The 20735-nt window shown below is 38.0% G+C and overlaps 1 long non-coding RNA gene across 1 annotated transcript in view; it reads left to right on the forward strand.

Moving 5' to 3' along the window:
* Positions 1–2863: 2863 nt before the first annotated feature.
* The window catches only part of LOC129058538 (uncharacterized), a 33443-nt gene continuing 15571 nt past the window's right edge, over positions 2864–20735 (forward strand). Inside the window, exon 1 of the long non-coding RNA XR_010139164.1 lies at positions 2864–2981. This is a non-coding gene — a long non-coding RNA (uncharacterized LOC129058538). The remainder of the gene's footprint in view (positions 2982–20735) is intronic.

Genomic DNA, 20735 nt, shown 5'->3' on the forward strand with positions numbered 1-20735 from the left:
TAGTAGAGTTTCTCTGCCAGGGATCCATCTCTGCAGCACCCTTCTGCCTGGACATCCAGGCTTTTCCATACATCCTCTGAAATCTAGGCAGAGGCTCCCAAGCCTCAACTCTTGCATTCTGTGCACCCACAGGCTTAAAACCACATGAAAGACACCAAGGCTTATGGCTTGCACCCTCTGGAACTGCAGCCCAAGTTGTACCCAGGTCCCTTTAAGCTAGGCTGGAGCGAGAGAGGCCGGATGGAGAGCAGTGTTCCAAGGATGCACAGGGCAATGGTATCCTGGGTATGGCCCATGAAATAATTCTTTCCTCCTAGGCCTCCTGGCCTGTGTGGGAAGGGCTTCCCTGAAGGTCTCTGAAATGCCTTTGAGGCCTTTTTCCTACTGTCTTGGCTATCAGCCCTTGCCTTCTCTTTAGTTACACGAATTTATCTAGCAAATGGCTGCTCAGCACCCTGCCTAACTTCTCCGAAAAATGGGCTTTTAATTTCTACCACATGGCCAGCCTGCAAATTTTCTAGACATTTATGCTCTGCTTTCCTTTGAAACATAAATTCCAACTTTAAGTCATTTATTTGCTCCTATGTCTGAGCGTAGGTTGCTAGAAGCAGCCAGCCCACATCTTGAATGCTTTATTGCTTATAAATGTCTTTCACCAGATACCCTAAATTATCACTCTGAGGCTCAAACCTCCACAGATTCCTACAGTAGGGGCACAATGCAACCAAACTCTGCTAAGACATATGTGTGACCTTTGCTCCAGTTCTCAAAAAGTTTTGTTCACAACCATTCAACCAGTTTCCCTTATATTCCTGTCTTCTTCTCAGCCCTCCAAACTCTTCCAACCTCTGCCTGTTGCTGAGTTCCAAAGCTGCCTCGACATTTTCAGGTACCTTTATAGGAATGCCCCACTCCTTGACACCAATTTTCTGTATTAGGCAGTTCTTGCATTGCTATAAAGAAATACTTGAGACTAGATATTTTATAAGAGACTTAATAAGCTCATGGTTCTGCAGTCTGTACAGAAAGCATAGCAGCAGCTGCTTCTGAGGAGACCTCAGGAAGCTTCCAATTGTGGTGGAAGGCAAAGAGGGAGCAGGCATACATAACAAAAGCAGGAGAAAAGTACAGGGTGAGGTGCCACACACTTTTAAACAGCCAGATCTTGTGAGAAGTCACTCATTATGGCAAGGATATCATCAAGGGGAGAGTGCTAAACCATTTATGAGAAATCCACTGCCATGATCCGGTCACCTCCCACAAGGCTCCACCACCAACATTGGGGATTACATTTCAACATGAGATTTTGGCTGAGCAAATATCCAAACTATACCAGAATCACAAAAATTGCCCCTATGAGATATTGATCAGAAATTAAAACCATGAAACTTCGTCTGTATCAGCTTCCTAGCCTCCACTGATATGAAGCTTCTGATTTCATGTTTTGAGAAAGAATGTTCTTGAATTTTAATTACTGTTATTTATTGTTTAGTCCAAAGTTTTTGTAGATGTAGGTCTGAGCAACAAGAAGAGGTTGTTTTTATTCTTGTCTTCCTTCTGTTCTTTTCTTTCCTCATTCTTTCTTCCTTCCTTCCACCAAGACCATAAGAACTCTTAAGTAATGATTACCTCAACTGAATTTTTTTCATTCGCCATGAGAAAATCTGTACTTGAAATCATATACATTTATATGTAATTTAATTATCAAGTTGGATTTACTTTAGGCTTCCTGTTTTTTGTTTAAGAAGATAAGTTTGTTTTAGAGTATTTCACGCAGGAAAATTATGAAACTACAAAATTCTTCACTAAATAAAATCAAAGTCATCTGACGAGTCTCTTGGGCCATCTGTGTTTGTCCGGAAAGTTTAGTTTACTGAGCATCTTCTCTTTGACAATGTACTAAGAGCTGAGCAATAAATTCTGCTGTATTCACTCATCACAGCAAAGGTATACATTTATTCCAGAGTTACAAATGCCATCATACTTCTTTCTGGTCCATGTTACCTCTAATCTTAACATAAGTATACTTTTATATTTATTATTTTAATCTCTCTAACAGTCTTAAATCTCTTTAATAATTTTTAATCTCTTTAGCAATTACACTATCTAAAGCAATAATGAGAGTCTCTTCCTGAAAGAACACGAAAAACAAACTTCTTTAACTTTTCTCTTCTCAAATAATGAAGGCTCATAATGAAGGCTGTAGTGCATGTGCACAGGAGTTCAAAAAGATGTCATAACATGTGAGAAGATGAGGTCAAAAAGATGGACGTGTTAAAAGGAAACTTTTGTGAATGAGAGATTAGACTTTTCAACTTTAATAGAGATGGCTGATCTAAGACTGATGGGTACAGAAATAGACATTAGCTCAATCGAAGAAAGAGCATTCTCACAATTAAAGCAATAAATAAAAGGGAATGTGACTTCTCATGAAGTGTTTGTCTCTGGAGTTATCAGGGAGAGACCAGGTAACCACTTAATGAGTACATTCAACTGAAAGAACAGGGAATAGGATTGATTTAAATTGCTGTTTACCAAAGTGTGAGACTTTTAGGCGGTAGTTGTTAAGTAAGTGGCATCTCTTGCTTGTTACCAGGAGTGGATGTTTGAGCACTTCTGCCCACTGTATCTTGTTATCAGAGTCACCAAGGAAGACACAACTTAGTCAAACACTGAATGGAACAACATTTTATTCACATAGAGAAGCGACAGAGCAAGATTGGCTTCAGGAGTGTGCACCGGTCCCTATGGCCAGTGGATCCCTTCTGGCAGCCAATGCAAGGCAATTAGTCAGCACTCCTCTTGTGTCACAATAGAGGACCTTGTTCCGTCTACACGGGGAACAGATATAGCAGTTGGGTTGGCCAGATGCTGCACGGTGCACATGCTTAAGCAGAACAGAGAAGTGAAGACTGAGTCTGAAATGGGAAAGACATCCCCACACAAGTCCAGCACAGGCTGTTAGAACTCTATATCTCTTGGTAAGGAAGTGCTCCAGGTCCAGGGCACATCCTTAGGGGGACAACAGGGAGTTGAAAGATTGTATGTGTGAGACTGCCTTTCCCCAAACTAGCATGTTACCTTAACTAAACAGGAAAGTTTGCCTTCAGTCTTCCTAAATCCCATTAAGAGAAAGACTGAGTTCAGAACTAGTAGAACTTTAACACTTAGTAATCTTCTCTTTAACCAGGTGAAGGAAGGCCCCAGGCCTGGAATGTTTAATGGGAACAGTCATTCAGTGGAACTTACATTGTTTTTTTATATTCATATTCATTTTTATTATTACCTTTTATTTATGACAAATGAGTCTGGATTTTTTTCACTTAAGATAATAAGACAAAGTTTACTCTTTAAGTAAATGTGTAAAATGTGATTTCACTTTAAAATACAGTAGTTGTCCCTTATCTGCTGTTTCACTTTGCAGGGTTTCTGTTACCTGGGGTTCACTGTGATCCAAAAATATTAAATGGAAAATTCCTGAAATAAAATTCCTTCATAAGTTGAAATTGTGTGCTATTCTGAGTAGCGTGATGAAATCTCATGCTGGCCAGTGTTAGCCCACCCAGGATGTGAACGCTCCCTTTGTCCATGGTATCCACACTATAGACGCTACCCATCTCTTGGATCACAGGAAGGTTAAGTACAGTAAAATAAGATATTTTGAGACACACAGAGAGAAAGAGACCACATTTACATAACTTTTATTATATTGTTATAATTACTTTATTATTATTAGTTATTGTTAATCTCTTACTGTGCCTATTTTATAAATTAAAATTTATTATAAGTATGTATTTATAGAAAAAGCATAGTATCTACAGAATTCAGTACTACCTGAGTTTCAGGCATCCACTGAGGGTCTTGGAACATATCCCAGGATAAGAGAAAACTACTGTATTAAGTAAATTAGAGTATAGGTAGCAATGTTTATGTCAAAAATTGTAAAGTAATATGCAAATAGTGAAGTTTGGAAAATGCTAAATGAGCTTATAAATGAAGTAACTTAATTCTGAAATTTTGTGGCACAAATTGCATTTCATTTTACTATTAGGTATTAGGGAGGGTGAAAAATATTGCTATTGGTCTTAACCCTTAAACATTTAACTTAGTGATATGGTTTCACTGTGTCCCCACCAAAATCTCATCTTGAGTTTCCATGTGTTGTGGGAGGGACCTGGTGGGAGAAAATTGAATTATGGGGGCAAGTCTTTCCCATGCTATTTTTGGGATAGTGAATAAGTCTCACGAGATATAATGGTTTTAAAAAGAGGAGTTTCTCTGCACAAGCTCTCTCTCTTTGCCTATTGCCATCCATATAAGATGTGACTTACTCTTCCTTGCCTTCCACCACAATTGTGAGGCTTCCCCAGCCACATGAAACTGTAAATCCAATCAAGTCCTTTCTCCCGTATAAATTACCCAGTCTCAGGTATGTCTTTATCATCAATGTGAAAACAGAGTAATACGGCCGGGCGTGGTGGCTCACACCTGTAATCCCAGGACTTTGGGAGGCCGAGGCAAGTGGATCATGAAGTCAAGAGATCGAGACCATCCTGGCCAACATGATGAAACTCCATTTCTACTAAAAATACAAAAATTAGCTGGGTGTCGTGGTGTGCACCTGTAGTCCCAGCTACTTAGGAGGATGAGGCAGGAGAATCACTTGAACCCGGGAGGTGGAGGTTGCAGTGAACTGAGATCGTGCCACTGTGCTCCAGCCTGGCAGCAGAGCAAGACTCTGTCTCAAAAAAAAAAAAAAAGAAAAAAAAAAAAGAAGAAAGAAAAGAAAACAGACGAATACACTAAACCTATACCAGTAGAGTGGGGGTGCTGCTGAAAAGATACCCAAAAATGTGGAAGTGATTTGGAACTGCGTAAAAGGCAGAGGTTGGAACAGTTTGGAGGGCTCAGAAGAAGACAGAAATATTTGGGAAAATTTGGAACTTTCTAGAGACTCATAGAATGGCTTTGACAAAAATGCTAATAGTGGTATGAACAATAAGGTTCAGGCTGAGGTGGTCTCAGATGGAGATGAGGAACTTGTTGGGAACTGGAGCAAAGGTGACTCTTGTTATATTTTAGCAAAAATACTGGCAGAATTTTGCCACTGCCCTAGAGATTTTTGGAATTTGAACTTGAGAGAGATGATTTAGGATATCTGGTAGAAGGAATTTCTAAGCATCAAGGCATTCAATAAGTGACTTGGGTGCTTTTAAAGGCATTCAGTTTTAAAAGGGAAACAGAGCATAAAAGTTCAAAAATTTTGCAGCCTGGCAATGTGATAGAAGAGAAAATCCTATTTTCTGAGAAGAAATTCAAGCTGGATACAGAAATTTGCATAAGTAATGAGGAGCCAAATGTTAATCCCCAAGACAAAGGGGACAATGTCTCCAGGACATGTCAGAGGTCTTCACTCGTGACAGCCCCTCCCATCACAGGCATGGAGGCCTAGGAGAAAATGGTTTTCTGGGCCAGGCCCAGGGTCCCTGCGCTGTGTGCAGTCTAGGGTCTTGATGCCCTGTGTACCAGCCACTCCAGCTATGACTAAAAGGGGCTTGGGCTGTTGCTTCAGAGGGTGGAAACTTCAAGCTCTTACAGCTTCCACATGGTATTGAGCCTGAGGGTACACAGAAGTCAAGAATTGAGGTTTGGGAACCACCTCCTAGATTTCAGAAGATGTATGGAAACACCTGGATGTCCAGGCAGAAGTTTGATGCAGGGGCAGTGTGGAAAACCTCTGCTAGGGCAGTGTGGAAGGGAAATGTGGGGTCAGAAGCACTATACAGAGTCCCTACTGGGGCACAGCCTAGTTGAGCTGTGAGAAGAGGGCCACCATCCTCCAGACCCCAGAATGGTAGATGTACTGATAGTGTCTACTGTTCTCCTGGAAAAGCTGCATATACTCAATGCCAGCCTGTGAAAACAGCCGGGAGGGAGGCTGTATCCTGCAAAGCTGCAGTGGGATGGAGCTGCCCAAGACCATGGGAACCCACTTCTTGCATCAGCATGATCTGGATGTGAGACATACAGTCAAAGGAGATAATTTTGGAGCTGTAGTATGACTTCCCTGCAGGATTTAGGACTTGCATGGGGCCTGTAGCCTCTTTGTTTTGGCCAATTTCTCCCATTGGGACGGGCTATATTTACCCAATGCCTGTACCTGCATTGTATCTAAGATGTAACTAACTTGCTTTTGATTTTATAGGCTCATAGGCAGAAGTGACTTGCCTTGTTTTGGATGAGACATTGGACTGTGGACTTTTGAGTTAATTCTGAAATGAGTTGAGACTCTGAGGGATTCTTGGGAAGGCATAATTGATTTTGAAATGTGAAGATATGAGATTCAGGAGGGACCAGGGGTGGAGTGATATGGTTTGGCTGTGTTCCTACCAAAATTTCATTTTGAATTCCCACGTGTTGTGGGAGGGACCTGGCGGGAGGTAATTGAATCATGGTGGCAAATCTTTCTCATGCTGTTCCCATGATAGTGAATAAGTCTCATGAGATCTGATGGCTTTTAAAAGAGGAGTTCCCCTGCACAAGCTCTCTCTCTTTGCCTGCTGCCATCCATGTAAGACGTAACTTGCTCTTCCTTGCCTTCCACCATGATTGTGAGGCTTCCCCAGCCACATGGAACTCAAGCCCAATTAAACCCTTTCTTGTATAAATTACCCAGTCTTGGGTATGTCTTTATTAGCAATGTGAAAACAGATTGATACATTTAGATATACATAGAACACAATTCTATTAGCAACAAAATAGTTGTGAAAAATCGTTTATAAGCTAGCTTCAACTATACAGACAAAATGTGCAAAATATTTATATTTTGAATGAGGGAGTGATATTTTCTACACCTGGTTCCATTTGTAGCCTTTCATTAAAAGTAACCATTTGTGCTTATTACAGAAATGATAAGACTTAAAACTTGGTAGAAATATACCATCTGTAAATATAATCATATTAATTATATTTGACAAATTAGTCAAACGATACCTTGAAGAAGTTGAAATAAGCTAGCTAAATAAAAAATATTGTGTAGACCCAACATTTGTCAGAGTTCTTCAGAGAAGCAGAATCAAGTGTTTGTGTGTGTGTGTGTGTGTGTGTGTATGTTTGTGTGTATGTGTGTACTAAAAGTTTTTTTTCTTTAAGAAATTGTGTAATGCCATTATGGGAGCTAGCAAATCTGAAATTCACAGGCCAGATAATAAGGCTAGAAACTCAGACAGTGGTTTTGTAATGTGAAATAGTGTGAAATTTGTAGGGCAGGCCAGCAGGCTAGAAACTCTGAGAATTTAAATGTTACAATCTTGAAGCAGAATTCCTTTTTCTCTAGGACATCTCAGTTTTCGTTCTTAAGGTCTTCAAACAGGTCAGACGAGGCATCCTGTTTTAATTAAAGACAACTAATTATATATGTTAACCACATACACAGAATACCTTCACAACAAAATCTAAACTAGTGTTTGACTAAGCAACTAGGTACCACAGCCTAGCCTACTTGACACATAAGATTTAAGCAATATGGAGTCTAAGGATGGCATTGCCATTTGTTTTTTTGAAAGGAGAAGAGTTTGGAGCTGGGGAAAACACTAACTTCCAACTACTCTTTTCAACTTGCAGGTTTATATAACCTTGAAACAATTACTTACCACCCTTAAAAACCTGTTTACTCATCTGAAAATGAGAATATACTACTGTCTATTTTACATGGTTGATGAAAGAGTAGATGGAAGAATTCTTATATAATGTGCATAGCCCTTAGTAAATGCTCAATAATAGTGAAAATAAAGAAATATGTAGACATTACTTTCAACTTGACAAGAGCTATTTTGACATCTATGCAATCAACATTACTCTGAATTGAAGAAAAATGTGTTCTGAAATTTATTAGTATTTCTCCCATAAGCAAAAGCCTGGGTTACTAACAAAGTACTAGTCCAGTTTCTAATTTAGTAAAATATTATTTCAATCCACTACTGGAATACATTTGCTTACTGTAACATACAATGTATCAACTCAACTGCAGAATTTTAAAACTCTTGTATTACTTGGAGTGAGTTATATTGTGAATTTTCTATTTATTTCTCTTATTTTATCTACATCTAACCTAGTTTATAATCCACTCAGGTTTGAGAGTTATTTTTTCATATTATATGTGAAATATATATAATGTATATTTTATTAATTAAGGAAAGAGTTCATAATAATTTTGAATTGATATTTTCAATCTTTAAAATATTTATCCATATAGTTTGAAATCACTCAATTTTTAAAAAGAGGGTTTTTTGATAAAAACGCTAAAATAAAAATCATATTGGTTAAAAATTCAGGCAATATGTAACAATCCAAAAAAGTTAGAGAAAGGCAAAAACTAAATTTCACCACAAGACAGCTTATTAACATTTGTCTACATCATTTTAGATCTTGCTTATGCAAATATGCAAATAAATCTTTTTGTATATTGCAGTTCTTATGGAGAAATGAATGAATAAATGAATGGGTGGTGGAGAGAGAGTAATAAAGATAACATAAATAAGTGATGAGAGAGAAACACAAAGAGATAATCAGATAAAAATGGGATCATTCTACAATGATTTTGAAAGTTTCATGGTAAATTTAGTTTAACTTAAATTTAACAATTAAGATATTGTAGAGAGGATGAAGTAATTGCTAATTGTAAATGTTCTTTACCACAAGAGAAAATGTTCTTAAAGTAACCCTCTAAAGTTAATAAAGATGTGATTTAAAACAGCAAGAGGTAGTCTTATTTTCACTAATACTACATGATTCATGATTGGACCTTTCCTGTTTACCAGTGAGACACATTGCTGATTTCGGCAAGAAACATGAAAATACTGAAGATCAGACATTGAGATGCTTACCTGTGTCTCAGGTCCATGCTTTGTTCTGCCTGGCACATAAGAGGTGTTGTAAGAATTTCTTAGCATTAATCAGTGAATGAACTTCTGGAGAGTGGAGGGAGGAAACTATTGTAAGCTCTACATAGTTTTGTTAAACAGAACTTTTTACACTTCAACTGGCCTCTAGAGCTTACTTACCTGAAGAGGAATATTGTTATCATTACTTGCTAACATGATATGGTAGGCAAATGAACTTAGAATCTAGGATTTTTATCTTCTTTGTGCTATTTTATACACATTTGACCTTGGGTCAATCAACTTGTCAGGTGAAAATGTCCCCAGCTTCAAAATCAGGATTATTGGGAGGACTAAATTATATAATTGACTCTAGATCAATGTCTGGAATATAAAAATATTCAATAACTCATTTTAAGAGACTGGTAAGGATAATATAAACAAGCATATATCTTTATTTTTTAATCTGTGAAATTCTTTAAGATAAAGTTCTATTATATCTGAAACTGTAAGCTCCATTCTCAGTGGAGTTTGAATTATGAACTAGGTGAGCATCATGAATAATGCCAACTGAAATTGATTCATTTCTCTCTCCATATCGAGGATCCAAACAGTTAGGCAAAACCTTGGGATCCTACAACTAGTAAAGTAATTATGTTTTAGAGTAGCTTAATACAAGGAATTCATTATTTGAACATTGTGTGGAACAGTTATAGACAAATTCCTTCTGGCTATACTGGCATCTTTCAAATATATTGGGAAATGTCAGCAATTTGCATGTTAGAAATATCTTCTTTGATTTAGAATTTCAAGTAGTTTGGTTATGAAATTACACTCCCCACGTTCTGCAGAGACTTGGCATGAATGGTTTTGAATATGATTTACAGATAATCTAGGCAAAGCTTATATTTTCTGATCAAAGAAGCTGTGGATATGTAAACACAAGGCACATGTGAATGTAAGTAGAAGGTGTCAAGAGATTCTGTTTGCCCTGGAAGCATAGTTTCTAAGTATCATCACTATGCTCTATCAAACCTCCCTATAAATCCAAAGGAGTCCAGTGCTTGTTGTCACAAGAGGAGAGAGGACTAAGTAGTGCAATGGGTCACAAGATAGAAGAAGAAAGAAACTGAAAGTTACTAAGTAGCTAGGGTATATCAGGGCTTGGCTCTCCACCTTCATGATCTTGAGTAATCTTCATCAAAATACTATAAATTCCTCTAGAATGCACACAAGGAAAGAGAGCCTTTGAAAAATTAATAACTTTCCCAGAAACAAGAAACAAGTTGTTCCTGTGCTTGAATTAGCACTCAAGTCTTTTGACTCATAATCCTAATTTTGCCTGAAATGTAAATTGTGTATATTTCATTAATGCAGAAAAAATTTCATAATCATTCTGAATTTATTTTGTCTTTAAAACATTTATTATGTAGTGTAGACCCATTACATTAAAACATTTTAATTGCTTTTTTCAAAACAATAAAATAAGAAATTATAATCATTTAAAATTGAGACAATACATAAAAATGTTCTTCCTACTATACTGTTCTGACTCTTAAAAAATGCTTCTAAAATGTTCTTTGCCTATCTCTTATGATAAACAATTAAGAAAATAAGCAACCAAATGTATTTTACCATAGTCAATAATTTATGAAATCAGAATTCAATTTTGAATATAGCTGATTGTAAAGTTCATTTTATGCTACTTATCTGCCCTTCCTTTTAGAGTTAAATACTGTATATTAACCCCATAAAACTAAGGAATGTATTCCTGGGTTCTTCTTTGTTATATTCTTCTTCGTTTTATCTCCAGTACCTAGTTCAGTGTTCGACATGCAGTTGTTGTTCAGGCAAATGTATATTAAATTGAGGTAAACCATTGAAGATATGGTGTCCATGAATCCCATCTGGGAATTCTGGGATTTCTCCCTCTCCCTCTCTCTCTCTGTCTCTCTCTCTTGCTCTCTAATTCCATTGTATTCTATCCCATTGCCTACCTTCCCACAAGCTCTAATTGGTTAAGAATATGGAGAGCAGAAGGAGTGATATTTAGGCTGTCCCCAGAATCCAAACCCAAATGAAACAATGAGCAACAGGAAGAAGGAGCCTATCGTAAAAACAGAAACTTGAATACTTGTAATGCTGGAATTGAGAATGCACCTTAGAGCAATGGCTGTAGTTGGCCTTGCTAACTTTTCTTTATCTTCAAATCCAGAATGCTGGGGTTCCTCTCTAGGGAAGTAGGTCTGAAGGCTCTTGAAAGATTTTCACTGCCTCAATTAGTGGGAAAAGAGATGAGATTATCTGATGCAGTAGGCTTGAAAAGACAAATAAGCAATCCCCTTAATTTAAACTAAGTGTGGTGAACAGGTTTTTAAGTGTAAAAATTTGGACTTCTGGGTAGGCCAACACAATGAAAGACAGAAAGAAAGAGATAAGATGACAGCAGCTGGAAAAGACAGTCTAGAAACATATCTCTGTCAAAATAGCCTAAAAACAGTGAAATAATATTCTTAGGGGAGGTGATGCCTGAGACAGGATTCAAGATGATTCAGAAATGAGTAATTAAATAGCAATCAATTTAGATGATTAGTATAGAATTAGCTGGTAAAAAGAAAATTTATGTATTACATTGTATTATTTAGAAGTTTTTTTCCATAATAAGTTATTGATATGGTTTTGCTCTGTGTCCCCATCCAAATCTCATGTTGAATTCTGATCCTGAGTGTTGGAGGTAGGGCCTGGTGGGAGGTGATTGGATCATGGGGGTGGTTTCTAATGGTTTAGCACCATCCCCTTAGTGCTATCTCATGAAGAAGTTGTCACAGGATCTGGTGGTTTAAAAGTGAGAAGCATTTCCCCCTTCATTCTCTCTCTCTCTTCCTCCTGCTCCACCTTGTGAAAATGTGCCAGCTTCCTCTTCACCTTTCAGCATGATTGTAAGTTTCCTGAAGCTTCCCCCAGCCATGCTTCCTGTACAGCCTGCAGAACCATGAGCTAATTAAAGTTCTTTTATTTATAAGTTACCCAGTTTTAGGTAGTTCTTTATAGCAAAGTGAGAATGAAATAATACAGAAAATTAGTACTAGAGAAGTGGGGCATTGCTACAAAAATATCTGAAAATATGAAAGCAACTTTGGAACTGGGTAATGGGCAGAGGTTGGAACAGTTTGGAGGGTTCAGAGGAAGACAGGAAGATGAGAGAAGGTTTGGAACTTCATAGAGACTTGTTAAATGGTTTCGACCAAAATGCAGATAGTGATGTGGACAATGAAGTTCAGGATGAGGTGGTCTCAGATGGAGATGAGGAACTTATTGGGAACTGGAGTAAAGGCCACTCTTGCTACGCATTAGCAAAGAGACTGGCAGCATTTTGCCCCTGCCATAGAGACCTGTGGAACTTTGAACACGAGAGAGATGATTTGGGGTATCTGGTGGAAGAAATGTCTAATCAGCAAAACATTAAAGATGTGACCTTGCTGCTTCTAACAGCATCCACTCGTATGAATGAATGAAGATTAACTGAAACTGGAACTTATATTTAAAAGGGAAGCAGAGCATAAAAGTTAGGAAAATTTGCAGGCTGACCATGTGGTAGAAAAAAAAATTCCATTGTCTGGAGAGAAATTCATGCAGCTGCAGAAATTTGGATAAGTAAAGAGGAGCCAAATGTTAATAGCCAAGACTAACAGAAAAATGCCTCTAAGGTATTTCAGACCTATGCAGCAGCCCCTCCCATGACATGCCCAGAGATCTAAGAGGGAAAGGTTGTTTTGTGGGTTAGGCCTAGAGATCTGTTGCTCTGTGCAGCCTTGGGACATGGCACCCTGCATCCCAGCCACTCAAGCCTGAACCATAGCTAAAATACACAAAAGTACAGCTTGGCCCATTTCTTTAGAGGGTACAAGCCCAAGTCTTGGTGGCTTCCACATGGTGCTGGGCCTGTGGGTCCAAAGAAGGCAAGAGTTGAGGCTTGAAAGCCTCCACCTAGATTTCAGAGGATGTATGGGACTGCCTGCATGTCTAGGCAGAAGTCTGCTTCAGGAGTGGAGCCCTCATGGAGAACCTCTACTAGGGCAGTGTGGAGGGAAAATGTGGGGTTGAAGCTGCCACACAGAGTCCCCACTGGGTCACTTCCTAGTGGAGCTGGGAAAACAGGGCCACCATCCTCCACACCCTGGAATGGTAGATCCACCAACAACTTGCACTGTGTGCCTGGAAAATCTGCAGGCACTCCACACCAGCCTATGAAAGCAGCTGCAGGGGCTGTACCCTGCAGGGCCACAGAAGCAGAGCAGCCCAAGGCCTTGGAAGCACGCCCCTTGCATCAATGTGGCCAGGATGTGAAGCATGGAGTCAAAGAAGATTATTTTGGAACTTTAAGATTTAATGACTACCCTGCTAGTTTTGGGACTTGCATGGGTCCTATAGATCCTTTGTTTTGGCAGATTTCTCTCTCTTGGAATGAGTCTATTAATCTAATCCCTGTACGTCATTCATATCTTGAAAGTAACTAGCTTGTTTTTTTATTTTACAGGCTCATAGGCAGAAAGAACTTGTCTTGTCTCAGATGAGACTTTGGACTTGGACTTTTCAGTTAATGCTGGAATGAGTTAAGACTTTGGGGGATTGTTGGGAAGGCATGATTGTGTTTTGAAATGTGAGAAGGGCATGAGATTTGGGAGGGGCCAGGGATGGAATGATACAGATTGGCTCTGTATCCTCATTCAAGTATCATGTTGGATTGTGATCCTGAGTGTTGGAGATGGGGCCTGATGAGAGGTGATTGGATTATGGGGGTGGTTTCTAATGGTTTAGCACCATCCCCTTAGTGCTGTCCTTTGAGTAAGCTATCATGAGATCTGATTGTTTAAAAGTGTGTAGCACTTCCTCCTCACTCTCTCTTTCTCCTATTCCACCATGTGAAGTTGCACTGGCTTCTCCTTCACCTGCCACCATGATTGTAAATTTCCTGAGGCCTCCCCAAGGCATGCTTCCTGTACAGGCTGGGGAACCATGAGCCAATTAAACCTCTTTTATTTGTAAGTTACCCAGTCTCAGGTAGTTCTTTATAGCAATGTGACAGTGAAATAATGCACTACTTTATTGTTCAATTATATTTCTGTTCTGGTATTTTAACAGATTTATTTTATGCCTAAGACTTAACATATCATTGGTAAATAAAGTCTAAGGTCCTCCAACCAGAATTTCTCTCTCCCTTATTTCTCTGTGCCCAAGGTGCTGAGTTGGAGTCTGTAATGACACTACTCTGTGTGAGAATCCTGGAAAGAAGGACAAAGATTTTGAAAAGGATAGTAATAAGAATAGTGATTGAAAAAAGGGACTGATTTGAGAGATTTCAAAGAAAGAATTAAGAAGACATGATGCGGGGGGCAATGGAATTTGGGGGGATGTGAATAGGTGTAGAGAGGGAGAAGAAATATTCCATAATAATGGCCAGGTTTGGCTTGAAAAGACTATTTTAAAGGAGCTAAACTATTAGCTCCCCTAAAACAAAGTCACCTAAACTATAATATTTGGCACAAACCTTGTCAAACAAAAGTGCTCAATTGGTTAAACTGTTTTAAATAGGGTATACTAGTGCCAATGATGAACACGTGATTAAAAGCATGTTTTAGTGAGAGGTCATAAATTCAGTTTTGCATATGACAAATTTGAAGTTCTTAGGAGAACACTAAGTGAGGATGTCCCATTGTGTTTGGAAAATGTAAGTTTAGGGCAGATGGGAAATGCAGTTTGCATATGTAGACATGGTGATAATGAACATATAAATGGTTACAGAAAGCAATACAGTAGAAGGAGTACATATAACCTGAAAAGAGAAGAAATTACTGGATAGATGACATAGGAAAATCGATGTTTACTGAAGCAATAGGTACCCATAATGAAGACAGAAGATAAATAGGCAGAGATGTAGGAGAAGGATAGGGCAATGTGTTTTTTTGTGGAATTCGTGAGGGAATAGAAGTACTTCATAAAGAGGAGAGGACTCATCTATGCAAGGGCTTTTGAAAGTTTTAAGACAAAAAGTGAAAATGGCAATAGGATTTAGACACAGTTACTTGGTGAGAGAGATTTCAGTGAGGTATAGAGAGACAAAGTCAAATTTCAAGCCTAGATTTGCTAAGGAAGTGGGAAAATGCAGGTGGCTATGAAAGGAAACTACAGAATATCATTTGGTGGGAGGGGCTATGATGTCAGGGCAACTCTGCTGGTGAGTTGGTTGCTTGGTTAAAACAGAGCAGACCTAAACGTGTTTAAATGCTGATAAATGCAGTCAGGATTGAAAAAGAAGTTGAAAACAAAGTTGAAAAAACATGAAAAACAGAATAGGCCTGCCTCTGAGGAAGTGGGAATAAACAGAATTTCTTAAATAAAAAACCCAAGTTCTAACCCTATGTCAAAGAGGAGAAAAAACTTCCTTTACTTAAAAAAAAAAAAAAAGTATAGATTCATGGTCCTGTGGCTATATTTACAAAGTTGGTGTCAGAATTTGAAGGCTTTGCTTTCTACTTATTTGTGAAATGAGAGATGAAGACACTTTGATGGTAAATAGGTAAGATGTAGGAACTGAAATTTGTTGATAAAGTAAATGCATCAAGTCATTAGGAAGTATATATGCTTGTAATGTTGTTCCATACTATCTTGTAATGTTGTTCTAGAAGCTTTATCTGAATTACTTAATTTTAGCCTCAAATAATTCCATGAAATAGGTACTTTATTATTTTCCTTTTACAGGTGATAAAACTGAGAAGACTTGAGAGAGCTTTAATTAGCCACTGTAGAGAATGGAACAAATAACTAAGAAGGCACCTAGAGTAGGCAGGGCAGTACTGAGGAGTCAGTTGCACTGACGATGATAAAATACTACTAATATCATCTTCACAGCTGTGTCATATTCTCCAGTAGCATTCAGGGTTCCAGAGCAAGGTCCAGAGAAATCTGGAAACTAGACCATGCCCAGGGTTTACCCAATTGAGTTTAACAGAATCCCAATGAGGCTAAAGCAACAGGCAAAGGTAATGATGAGCCCTGGAGAGGACGTTGGGTGGGGAGAGAGAAAAAACAGATGGGGAGCAGTAGAGAGAAACCACAGCAGTCAAGGGCTGGATGTCTTTGGGAGATTGTGTATGCTATGGGGAGCTACCAAATGACAGAGTTGGAAGAATAAAACACTGTGGACAGATGGTGAGTTGTCTGAATCATGGCTTAGAGATGGTTCTACTTGATGGTTTGATCATAGCAGTGAGGTGTGAGTGGGGATTAAAAGTAAAGAGAAGGTGACATTTATGTTAGTCGAGGAACTGAGAAGCTTGTGCAGGAAAGCACCATGAGTTTATAAAGAAGATGGCACAGCTTTGAATAAAGAGGAAAACAGATTTTAAACTTCAGAAAAAAAAAAAAAAAAAAGAAAGCCCCAGAAGTTGTCTATTGCTGTCTGACAACTAAGTTAGGATGTCCCATCGTGTTTGGAAATAAGGTGACAAATAAGGGCTGAAAATAATCTAGCATGAGTCTAAAGGGGACATTGAAGAGTTAAGAAGATGCCACTTGTACCATCCAACCCTAAGAATGTCTAGTGTAGTGTAACAAACAGTAAATACCCAATTCCAAGGGCTACAAAGGAAAAAGAGTACTCCAGAGAAACCCAGCATTAGGTCAGTACAAAACAGGGTTTTGAGTCTGGGAGTTAGTTCTCAGGGAAGGTCAGTTAAGAGGACACCATGGAGAAGATGGGGAGTGTAGGAGAATAGGTCATAAGAAAGAAAACAGCTCCATGAAAATGAGTGTGGGAAAATGAGATGCCCCAAAGAACTGTCATTAGCTGGCCTACCATAACTGGGAATGTAAGGGTGGCAGATTTTGCAGACAAATTTTCGAACTAAAATTGATCCAAGAGGAAAACGGCTCAGGTCACCAAAAGGAGAATAGATAAACTGTCGGATATTTACACAATGAAATACAACTTCAGCAATAAAAGAATCTACACATGCAATGACATGGAGAGGTCTAAAAAGCAGTATGCTAAGAGGCTAGGCATTAAAGGTTGTTTACTTATAAATCTGTGATATTAAAAATAAAATAAAGTAAAACCCTATTTAAATAAAGTAAATAAATACAGTAAAATAAAGTAAAACTATAGTTACAGAAAGCAGATCCACAACTGAGTCTTCATGTGGTGGGTAGGTCTGACTGTGAGGGGACAGAAGAAATTTTCTGTGAGGATAGGGATGTGGGTTGCATGTGTTTTAGCATCTGTCAAAATTGAATGAACTACATATCTAAGACCCATGCATCTCAAATAGATACCAAATATATATCAATTTTAAAAATAGCTCTGGCCGAGTGCAGTAGCTCACGTCTGTAATCCCAGCACTTTGGGAGGCTGAGGCGGGCAGATCATCTGAGGTCAGGAGTTCAAGACCAGCCTGGCCAACATGGCGAAACTCCATCTTTACTAACAATGCAAAAATTAGCTGGGTGTGGTGGCGGGCACCTGCAATCCCAGCTACTTGGGAGGTTGAGGCAGGAGAATCATTTGAACTCGGGAGGCGGAGGTTGCAGTGAGCTGAAATTGCACCATTGCATTCCAGCCTGGGCAACAGAATGAAACTCTGTCTCAAAATAAATAAATAAATGAATAGCTCCGAAGCCCTTTAATAATCTATTTTGATCTAGGTTATTTTGCTTCTAATGACTTGTTACCTCAGTGATATGTTGAAAATTGGTGTGTTGGGGGTTGACTGCTGACAACTGCCCCCAAAATTGGAAACACCGATACCCTACAGTGGTTGCATAGATCTCTGAGATTTATGGATGTGATTGTTTGTTTGGTGGGTTTATATAGTAGATGCTCAACAAAAGTGAGTTGCAATAAGTTGACTCTTCTTCAGTCACAAGAAAACAAGTGCTTTGTGTGATACTCTTAGGACAAATATCTAATATTAACTCACTGGCAATCCTTGGATTATGCTGGTAAGAGAGTCAAGAGGGTTTGCTTGAAATACTGATATGTGCTACTATCATTGTTTTTTAGATCTGTGGCATTTTGAGGTTGACAAGATTAGCATCTTTGCTCTCCCTTCTCTGTAATTTATGTGTTCTGACAAGAAGATTGCATGCCAAGAGTTACAATTAGGTCTGAGTTTATGATCAGTTATTTCTTTTGTTATAGTATTTACTTTCTTAAACAGCCAACAAGTACATTTTTGCCCTAATAAAGAAAATATAATTTTGCATTTGCAACTAAACATAATTTATTGAAGTTGTGTTTCTAGGAAAAAATGGCTGCATTCCTAGTTGACAAAATTGACCATATTGGGAAGCATAAACACTTTTATATTGGTAGCTACATTACCTCACTGTTTTACTTATTTTACTGGAGAAAAAGGAAAATCCTGTCTGTCAGTTAAAGGAAGCTAAGTAAGAAAAAGTTATTTTAAAAGTAATAAAAATATATATGATAAGAAAAAATAGAGGTTGAGAGGCATCCAGGAATTTCAGAGCTTTCTTAAGGTACATTAAAGCATGGTGGAAAGCAAGCTAGACTCTAGGTGGAGTTCTGTCACCTACTCTACCCGTGCTTTTGGAAAACACACAAACTCTACATACTTCACAGGATGCTGTCAGCACCAAACAAGATAACATATCTAAAAGTGTCCTGTGTACTCCCCAAATTGTTGTTAATTTAGTTATTTAGATAGCATGGAAACAAGTAGATAAATCAAGCACCAAAAGAATTCTGTTTTATTTATTTGTTTTTCTGATCAGGTTCTGTACTATGATCCAATACATCATTTAACCTCCAACTGTTCTTGTTCACTTTAGAATATGATAAGTACTTTAGTTCAAAACCAAATCATTTTTCTTTAAATATAATAACTCAAATATTTTGTAACTTAAAAAGCTTGGACTGGAATATTTATGTAGACTTTAATTCTAGCCGTTGGTGCTGACATCCAAAATGAAGGTAAGCATGTCATCAGTTTGGTTCCTCATTTATACCATAGCTAGCAAATGGCTGACTATGTAATAGAGATTTGAAGCTTAATGGCATAAATTAATGGGTAAATGAATGAACAACTGAATGAATGGCACGCAGAAGTTATAGCACGTGGAGGCAATGAATACATTAGGCAATTATTAGGAATCATCAGGTTGTTTGAATTGGCCACCTCCTATTTCATTATCTGGCCACCTCCTACTCATTTTGAAGGCCCAATACAAAAATATCTTCCACTAGAAAGCTTCACCTACCCCAGGTAGAAAGGACTCACTTACTCAGAACTGTGTCTACCCCACTGTAAGAACACCTATCCCATTGCGTGACAATTAGCACCAGCAGTCAGCCCTGATAACCCTAGTCTTCCTGGGGCGGGGGCTGTGCTTTGCGAACACACAGACCCTGGGACAATGCTTGATACAGAAGGACTTAATGAAAACTTAAAGAGTCAGTTTAATAGAAGAGTGCTTTACGTTTTATTTGAATTCCTTTTTAAAGAGAAAAAGAGAACCTGTCAATCAAGTCATAAGCTCAGTAGACTTGGCAAGGAGAAATAGTTAAACAGACAGTCTTAGGATAGCTGAAAAGCTGCCTCGACCTTTTTTATTTTCCTCCTACATTTCAAACATTTGGGGCTGCAATCACTCAAAAACTTAGTACAAACATCTTCATTTTTATAACAGGAAAAGCCTGTTTGTGTTTTCATTCTGTAATTCTTGACTTACATTAAGATTATAAAGAGAGCCCATTCAATGGCTCTCCCTTTTCTTCCCAAAGCTACAAAGACTCCCAATTACCTTTTGGTCATTTTCCCGAGGACGTGCAGACTAGTTTAAAAGAAAGTGAGCCCCTCCTCTTTCCCTTAGAATATAAATTTTTTGAGGGCAGTGTTTTCTTGTCTGTTTTGTTCACTGTTCTTCCTCAGCACTTAGAATTATGCCTGGCGCAGAGCAGATACTGTTGTTTGAATGAATAAATATTTGATAAAAGCTGAAAGTTTTCTCATTTGAAAAAAATCTTTGTGTTCCATTCTAAGTATTAAAATGATACCTAAATGGAACTGCAGAAAATTAATTAACAGAAATCCTAAAAAGATATGTATTAAATTTCTTGTCATATGTTTCATTGATTCTTCTTATGATCATTTAAACTTGAAAATCCTATCAAGCAGTTTGAGTTGTCCTAAATAAACTCAAGAAAATAAAGACAGTGTCTTCAGCTTTATTAGTTTTACAATCCGTGTGCAACTTGATTAAATTTGTTTAAAGAACTTTTTATTGAACGGGAAGGTTTAAGCGTATTTCTTAATACTTCTATTGTGTAGCTTAAGTGTTTTTATTTTTTCTTGTAAACATATAAAATGCAAATACGCAGTGAATCCACAAATGATCTGTCCTCTCAGTTTACTTAGCCTTTCCACCAATTGTGTTTCCTCTAGCATACATTCAAAGCAAGGTTGATCAATACAAAAGTCATGAACCTAGCTACATGGCTCCTGCAGTTTATGGAAATGAATTCCAGGTGAAACTTTACAACCTGTTGTTATAATTGGAGATATTAAATATAGGATCATCTGTCCTGTTGTTGCTATACATTGCACAGAACTGCTAAGTTAATACATTGCAAAAATAACTGCAATGGCAAATTTAAATTTTCTAACCATTTGGAATATTCCAAATATACCAAAAGTTATCTAGGGAAAAAAGTAATGTATATTCATATACCCACTACATAGCTTCAGTTTGCCATATTTGCTTCACATTTTTCTTAAAGGACTTGATATTTACAGATACAGCTGAAGCTTTCTGTGAACTGCACAATCAATCACATTT

The sequence above is a fragment of the Pongo abelii genome, chromosome 2 (assembly GCF_028885655.2).
Source record: "Pongo abelii isolate AG06213 chromosome 2, NHGRI_mPonAbe1-v2.0_pri, whole genome shotgun sequence".
In the NCBI taxonomy this organism is placed as follows: Eukaryota; Metazoa; Chordata; class Mammalia; order Primates; family Hominidae; genus Pongo; species Pongo abelii.